The sequence below is a fragment of the Rhagoletis pomonella genome, unplaced genomic scaffold (assembly GCF_013731165.1).
Source record: "Rhagoletis pomonella isolate Grant_MI unplaced genomic scaffold, Rhpom_1.0 Rhpom_scaffold_00005, whole genome shotgun sequence".
Lineage (NCBI taxonomy): Eukaryota > Metazoa > Arthropoda > Insecta > Diptera > Tephritidae > Rhagoletis > Rhagoletis pomonella.
The window spans coordinates 67,855,132-67,861,615 of NW_023458559.1; the positions used below are offsets into that span (position 1 = coordinate 67,855,132).

At 34.0% G+C, this 6,484-nt stretch overlaps 1 protein-coding gene across 1 annotated transcript in view; it reads right to left on the reverse strand.

The window, feature by feature from the left end:
• Window positions 1-5,926, reverse strand: part of LOC118739437 (CD151 antigen-like) — a 42,638-nt gene extending 36,712 nt beyond the window's left edge. Inside the window, exons 1-2 of the mRNA XM_036470752.1 lie at window positions 5,838-5,926; window positions 5,235-5,443 (exon numbers count right to left, since the gene is read on the reverse strand). The gene's annotated coding sequence lies outside the window, so the exon portion shown is untranslated. The remainder of the gene's footprint in view (window positions 1-5,234; window positions 5,444-5,837) is intronic.
• Between the last annotated feature and the right edge of the window lie 558 nt (window positions 5,927-6,484).

The following is a 6,484-nucleotide window of genomic DNA, read 5'->3' on the forward strand; positions in this document are numbered from 1 at the left end:
CAACGCTGACACTCAATTTGCAACTCGTGTCATATGGCATGCAGCACAAGCAAAAAGCAAGCGAGCGAGTCAGCGGCAATAGCAACGACAACGCCCCAGTGGCTTACTAAGCGGTTGCATAGGCAAAAATGAATAAAAAGTCAAAGAAAAATGCTTAAACCCACTAACTACTTTATTTTTCAGTATTTTTATATTTGCGTTTGCGGTTGCTTTTCCCACAAAAACGAATATTCAAACCTCTGATGCCAATAACACTGTGCAACAAAATGAGGCGAATAAAAAAAGATACGAATGCCATAAGGCAATAGAATATTAGACCACCTGCCGTTTTTTCCGCTAAATGGCACAACTTTTGTTTGCTGTGTATTGAAGTTATTTCTTACGAGAGTCGTTTTAACCCTTGTTTGGGATAAAGTCTATTAATTGAAATTTCTATTGATCTGAAATTGGGCACACAATTTTAGTTTTGTTGACAACATAATAAGGTGTATTCAATGTTATTGTAAATCCAAGATGGCCGGCCTACAAAATGGCAGTTTAATACCAAACTAGAAAAATTTCAATACAATAAAAAACTAAATTTACGTTTAGGAACAAAACTACAGGTGGTCCAATATTCTAGAACTCTTCCTCTTTCATAATTGCCACGAATGCGAATTTCTGTCTTTCTTTGGCTGTCGCACAGTGTAATTACTTTTATGTATCTGTGTACATATCTACATAGTGGTTCGGATTTGAGGTGAGCGCATCCAAGTGTTGTAATAAAATGCAATAGTACAATCAATTAAAAATAAAATGTCATAGTAAAATTTTTAAATAAAAAACTAGCTTTTTAGTTATTGCATAAGAGTCAAGTGATTCATGTTTTTCCATACATGCATACATATGTAAGTACTTACATACTTATGTAGATATTTAGCAGTTTTAGGGAAATTCAAGGAAACTTATTTGAAAACTTTACGATGTAATAGGAATAAAATATTTATTAAAAGGCTCATAAGAGGTTTTTAAAATCCAGCAGAAGAAGCAAATAAATTGTTAACAAGAAAAATATTAAAGCTTTATTCGCTCCTATTAGCTATTTAGTCATAAATAGTTGTTAGACAACGTTACGGAAGTGCTAAAGGTCCAGACTGCCTCTGGGCTCTCAAACAGAGTCACCTAGTGTCTTTAATAGCGTAACTTCTGCTTAAAAATGCTGTGAAAATCTGCCAGTACCATGTGAGCATGTAGACCGAAAATAATCTTAAAATATGAAGATTTTTATTTTTAGATCATTGCAAAATCGTTAATTTTCGTTTCTTATTTTTTCGATCAAGAATCATTGTTAAATTTGGAGTTTTATTTTTTCAGTCCTATTTAATGGTTACTTTGTGTTTTTTCATTTTTTCGATTGAAAATAGTCGTAATTTGGGATATTTATTTTTTTCGATCATTTTTAACCGATATGATGCAGACTGCATTTCTATTAACCGACTTAAATTTTTTATAATCTTAGAGAATAAATCTGAAAATAACGTTTATAATAAGATAAAAAAATAAAAATCAAGTATAACGATCGGAAAAATAAATTCCAAAAATAACGATTATTTATTTTGTATCAAAAATTAAAAATTAATAGATAAACATTTTGCGAATTTTAATACTGCTTTGAGCTCTCTAGCACTCACTAAATTTGTCACTTCATTTATGTATGTACATCAAAGGTTCGACAGGAGAGAGACTACGATAGTCAAACTACCTGAAAATTTAGCTGCAAGATTTTCCGAATTTGGTCCGATTTCGTTTCGTTTATTTTCTCGAGGAGGTGATTTACTCCATATTAACGAGGTGCTCTTCTTCTACTAAAACTGCTTGTAAAGTTGGGCCGGCACCAAAAACCTTAGCCAGTTGTCGCTCTCATTTAAAAAGTTACGCAGACACAAATGGAGGCAAGTCCTCCTACATTTGCCCAGTCCAAGAATTTCTTCACCCGAGCATACGTACGACATGTCCTAGCCAGCATAATCGACGCTTAACTATGTTCATGCCATTATAAAATTCGTAAGCTGGTTACCTCATCCTCTTCGGTACACGCCCCGATGCGCACAGGTTAGATCTTTCGAAGAATACTTAGTATCTAGTAGAAATACCCCAAAGCCTTCTTATCCTTGCTCGTCATCGTCCGTGTTTCTGCGCCGTTCGAAAGGACGGGCATAATTAGAGATTGCTTCTCAATTGCCTATTGATCTCCCAGATAACATTGTTGGTGGTTTTAATGCTAGACCATGGGTAGAAAAACTGTCTCACTGCTTCAAAATTATAACTGCCAATAGTGGCGTGTGTCCCTCTTTTGCCTCATCCTACTCCAATCATCAGATTGAAGAAGTCACACCAAAGCGAGGAGTCCTGTCTTAAACTTTGTTGATCTTGAACGCGCGGCCAGGGATCCCTTCGAATTCGGAAGGAGCTGAAGGTTGTGCTCAATATCACTCTACATAGGGGTATTAGTTACCAGGTGCCTAAATTTAGACAAGGCAACTTCTTTTCGAGTGAAGATTTTCATAGCAGAGGTTTTTTTCAAGGATTTTACAAGCTGAGAAAATCTGTTTGATGTTGGATTGCTAGTCCATGCTCCTAAATCCATGCTGTTAAAGTCCAATCAGTGTATTTAGTCTTTCGAAATTTCAAATGGATTAAGTTTAGTACTACACAAGTCAGCCCGTCTGCACCTAGCGAGATCGTCACCTTCACAGAGGCTGGGTTCTGGCATTTGTTCATCCAGTTCGCAAAACCAACAGACGTTTGTTTTTGAAAGATTTACTTCACTGAGGTGATAATGAAGGATACAGCGTCCCGTGTAGTGCCCAGCGAGAGTTTTGAGGTTCTGTCTGCCTTAATTAAGTAGTTTCTTTGAAGCTTCCTTTGAATGACAGATAAATCGTTTGGCTTTTCTCTACCCTGGAATTCCATCCAGTGCCTACTGAACATTTTGTCTCCTGAGGCATGAGGTCATTGAGGCAAACATTTATTATTTAGCTGGGAATTTATTTTGTGGAGCTTCAGTGCCAGTACGGCTACCTTACTGTCCGACATAATGCAGATATATGTATTTCGACGATGTGCCTCTTCTAAAGCATTATCTTCCGCAAATTGCTATTGCACGAATCTCCGCTTAAAATATGTTTAACCATTTTCAAACCTGCCCATTCGGTTTGCTGTATGGGTTCCCTGCATTCCAGAGAGCTTGATCTATAATATGTATGCAATGTGTACCTAAAATTTCCGAGAGATTTCTAGATATGTAACTATTGCATTGCAATGTGCGGTCATTAATGAGTTTCATTAGGACCTTCATGTGACCCGTCATATTTCCGATTTTCAGATCGGAGGTGTTTAGGATTCTCAGGGCCACGGTAGTCGCCTACTTTTCTATTAAAATAGGATAGAGTGCATCAACAAGGCTGGTCTTCATGGCTCCTGTTATGCGAATGCAAATCATTCGGTGCAATTTACTTAGTTTAGTGCTTGCGGTTCTTTGTCTAGCCCTAGTCTAGTGTTAAATGACCAATAGGCCATGTTTTAGCAAAAAGTCGTCATTGTTTAGATATTTTCAAACAAAAATATAGTAATTTAAGCAAGACGTATTACTTATATTTTTTTGAAAGACTTTTTTGGAGAGAAAAACATACTTCTGACATAACCACTAATTATTTTTTTTATAAAAGTCGAAATTCTAACAGCCATTTTTAAGTTAAAAAGTATCCATAAAATTAAAAAAATATATAAAAATTTAAAAATAAAGTAAGTGCTTTCAAGAAAATACTCCCGGCATACATAACCATTATTTTTTTTTTTTTTTCTAAGAAACTAAATTCGAACAACCCTATTAAAGTCAGTAATAATCAAAAAAATTAACAAAAATATAGAATAAAAGAAAAAAGCAAGCTGTTTCAAGATCTATTGCTGGTATTTTTTTGAAACAAATTTTTAAAAATACATACTTACTTCTGACATAACTGGTATTATTTTATTATTTTTGGAGAGAAAAATACATATTTCTAGCATAACGATTAATTTTTTGTTTTCTAAAACCTGAAATTCGAACAACCATAATATAGTTAGTAATTATCCAAAAATATAGAAAATAAAGAAAAACGTAAGTTCTTCTAAGATCTATATCTAATATTTTTTTGGAAACATTTTTTGCACCTTTGATAAATTTTTTGTTAAAAAATTAACATAAATATAGAAAATTAAGAAAAACTCTTTAACTATAATTTTTTTTTAAAGAAATATGAAAAGGTTTTTAAAGTGTTGGCCGTATTTCAGGTTTCCAATTGAAATTATGTATTTTTGGCAATATTTTTCAAAAATAGTTTTTTCTAACTAAGTGGCATTTTTTTCTTTAAAACAAATATTTAAAAAAGTGCATTCAAACTTTTTCCAGAAAATCACAAATTGTGACGCCCATCGGTCATCAAGAGTTAAGATATTTTTTTATAAAAATGTTGAAAATCGTATATTTACCAAAATAATCTACTTGTTTGGTCATAATTAATTTTTGCCGCAAAAAATGGGAAAATTACCCATAGTGCACTAGGTTGGATTAGACCTATTTTTATAGTACACCTGGTGGAGAACTCGACTGTTTGCAATGATTTCTCATACCTTTAATGAATGAACTTTTTTCGTTCAGACTTGATGTACCCTTCAAACCATAGTTTCCGAAATCGGTAGTTTAACCCGAATTCTGTAACGATATCTTAGGAATCTTCAAACAATATCATATTATGTGGTTGCCAAAAATTCGTAAAGAAAATTCTGTACGATTTCTTAAAGAATTATCGTTGATTAACCACTTTTCTTTTGAAATTTAGAAAAATAATCGGAGTTTAAAAATTCGGCAAAAAATCGGAAAAGGAAATAATAATTTATTCACGAATTCTTTAAGATTTCGCTACTATTCAGAAAACTCTGAAAACATGGCTGGCAGGGTATTCAGAGGATATTTACTTATATAATCTATACTTTTGGCCTACTTTTTCAATTAATTCCCTTACACTCATGCAAATCAAATATATATATGTATATCATTACCTAAAGGTGAAAAGTCCATTTTTTTTAAGTTGTTCAGGAGAGACGAAAAATAGATGTAGTTTTGCATTATCCGTCATTCTGCATCAAAAACAAAATTTTGGAAAAAAGTGGACTTGGCACCTTTTCACCTTTAGGTAGCGATATGTATGTCTTACGTTTTCTTCTTAGCTTTTAAATGCAGCTTCCGTCGTTCCAAAAATGATCAGTTCTGCTGCTCTGCCGAGGAACTCACAATAATGGATCTCAAAAGATCAACAAAGTTTTTCACACTTTTTTCTCAATTTTCAAGTGTGGGTATTTACGTTACACTGTTTTTTTGGTATGTATGTACTTTTGTTGCGAAAATCATACATATGTATATTAACTATGACCGCAATTCGAAGCCGCACGGAAAAGATCAACAAACATACACATGTAAGAGCAAATTTGGGCAACGCCAAAAATAAATTTGGTTAATCAATGTGTAAACTCCTCAAATAAAAAACAAAAACAAAAAAAAGTTAGCTAACACTCATATTCACAAAATAAAAACAAACAACAAGAAAATGTGCCGAAAATGCGGAGTCAAAAGTTACAAAATCTTGTTACGGGCGCTCATAACTTGTTTCTTCCTTAGCTACGCGTTTTCGTACATTTTTTTTGTTTTTTTCTTATAATCTTTTAAGATTTTTTTGTTTGTACAATTTTTGTGTTTTACTGTTTTTGTTTAAATTTTCGAATTTTTGCACTACACAAGCTGACTAGAAATCTGAGATTACTTAGGACCGCATACCGGAGCAGGAAACCGTATTAACCAATGTCTAAGCCGGAGACAAGCGATCGAACGAACTGCACAGCGCGAACTCTTAACCGAAACTGGTGTTGGGAACACTTTGGTAACGCGGTTTTTTATGAGTTACGCCAACAAAGGCGCTCGTTGTTTGAAATAAAAAGCTAAAGCTGAGACAGCGAAAAAGCCAAGCTTCAAAATGCTCATACACACATACATACATACATACACACATACATACATAAGTAGCTGAAAGGGAATTATGCGGTAAGACACTTGTTGCGGTTGCGCAGGTGTTGACTATTGTTGCTGCTGTTGTTGTTGTTTTTTGGCATGCTGTGGCTTAGTGCGTTTGTTGTCACTGCTACAGCTGCTCCCACGATTCGAATTTCGCCTCAAACAATGCCCATAAAATGTTCGTTCAAGCGGCAGACAATATAATATACAAATACATATAAATACACAGTAAACTGCTGCAAAACAGTTCTAAATGCGATTTTATTGTTGCGGGCTGCCACTTAAATCGGCAACGTCTATAAAGTTATCACTTGTTGTTGCTATGGTTTAGCTTATTCTTATAGGCTATCTTAGCGCTATGTTAGGTGGCTTTTAAAGCTAAAGTTGAGTTGTTGTTAT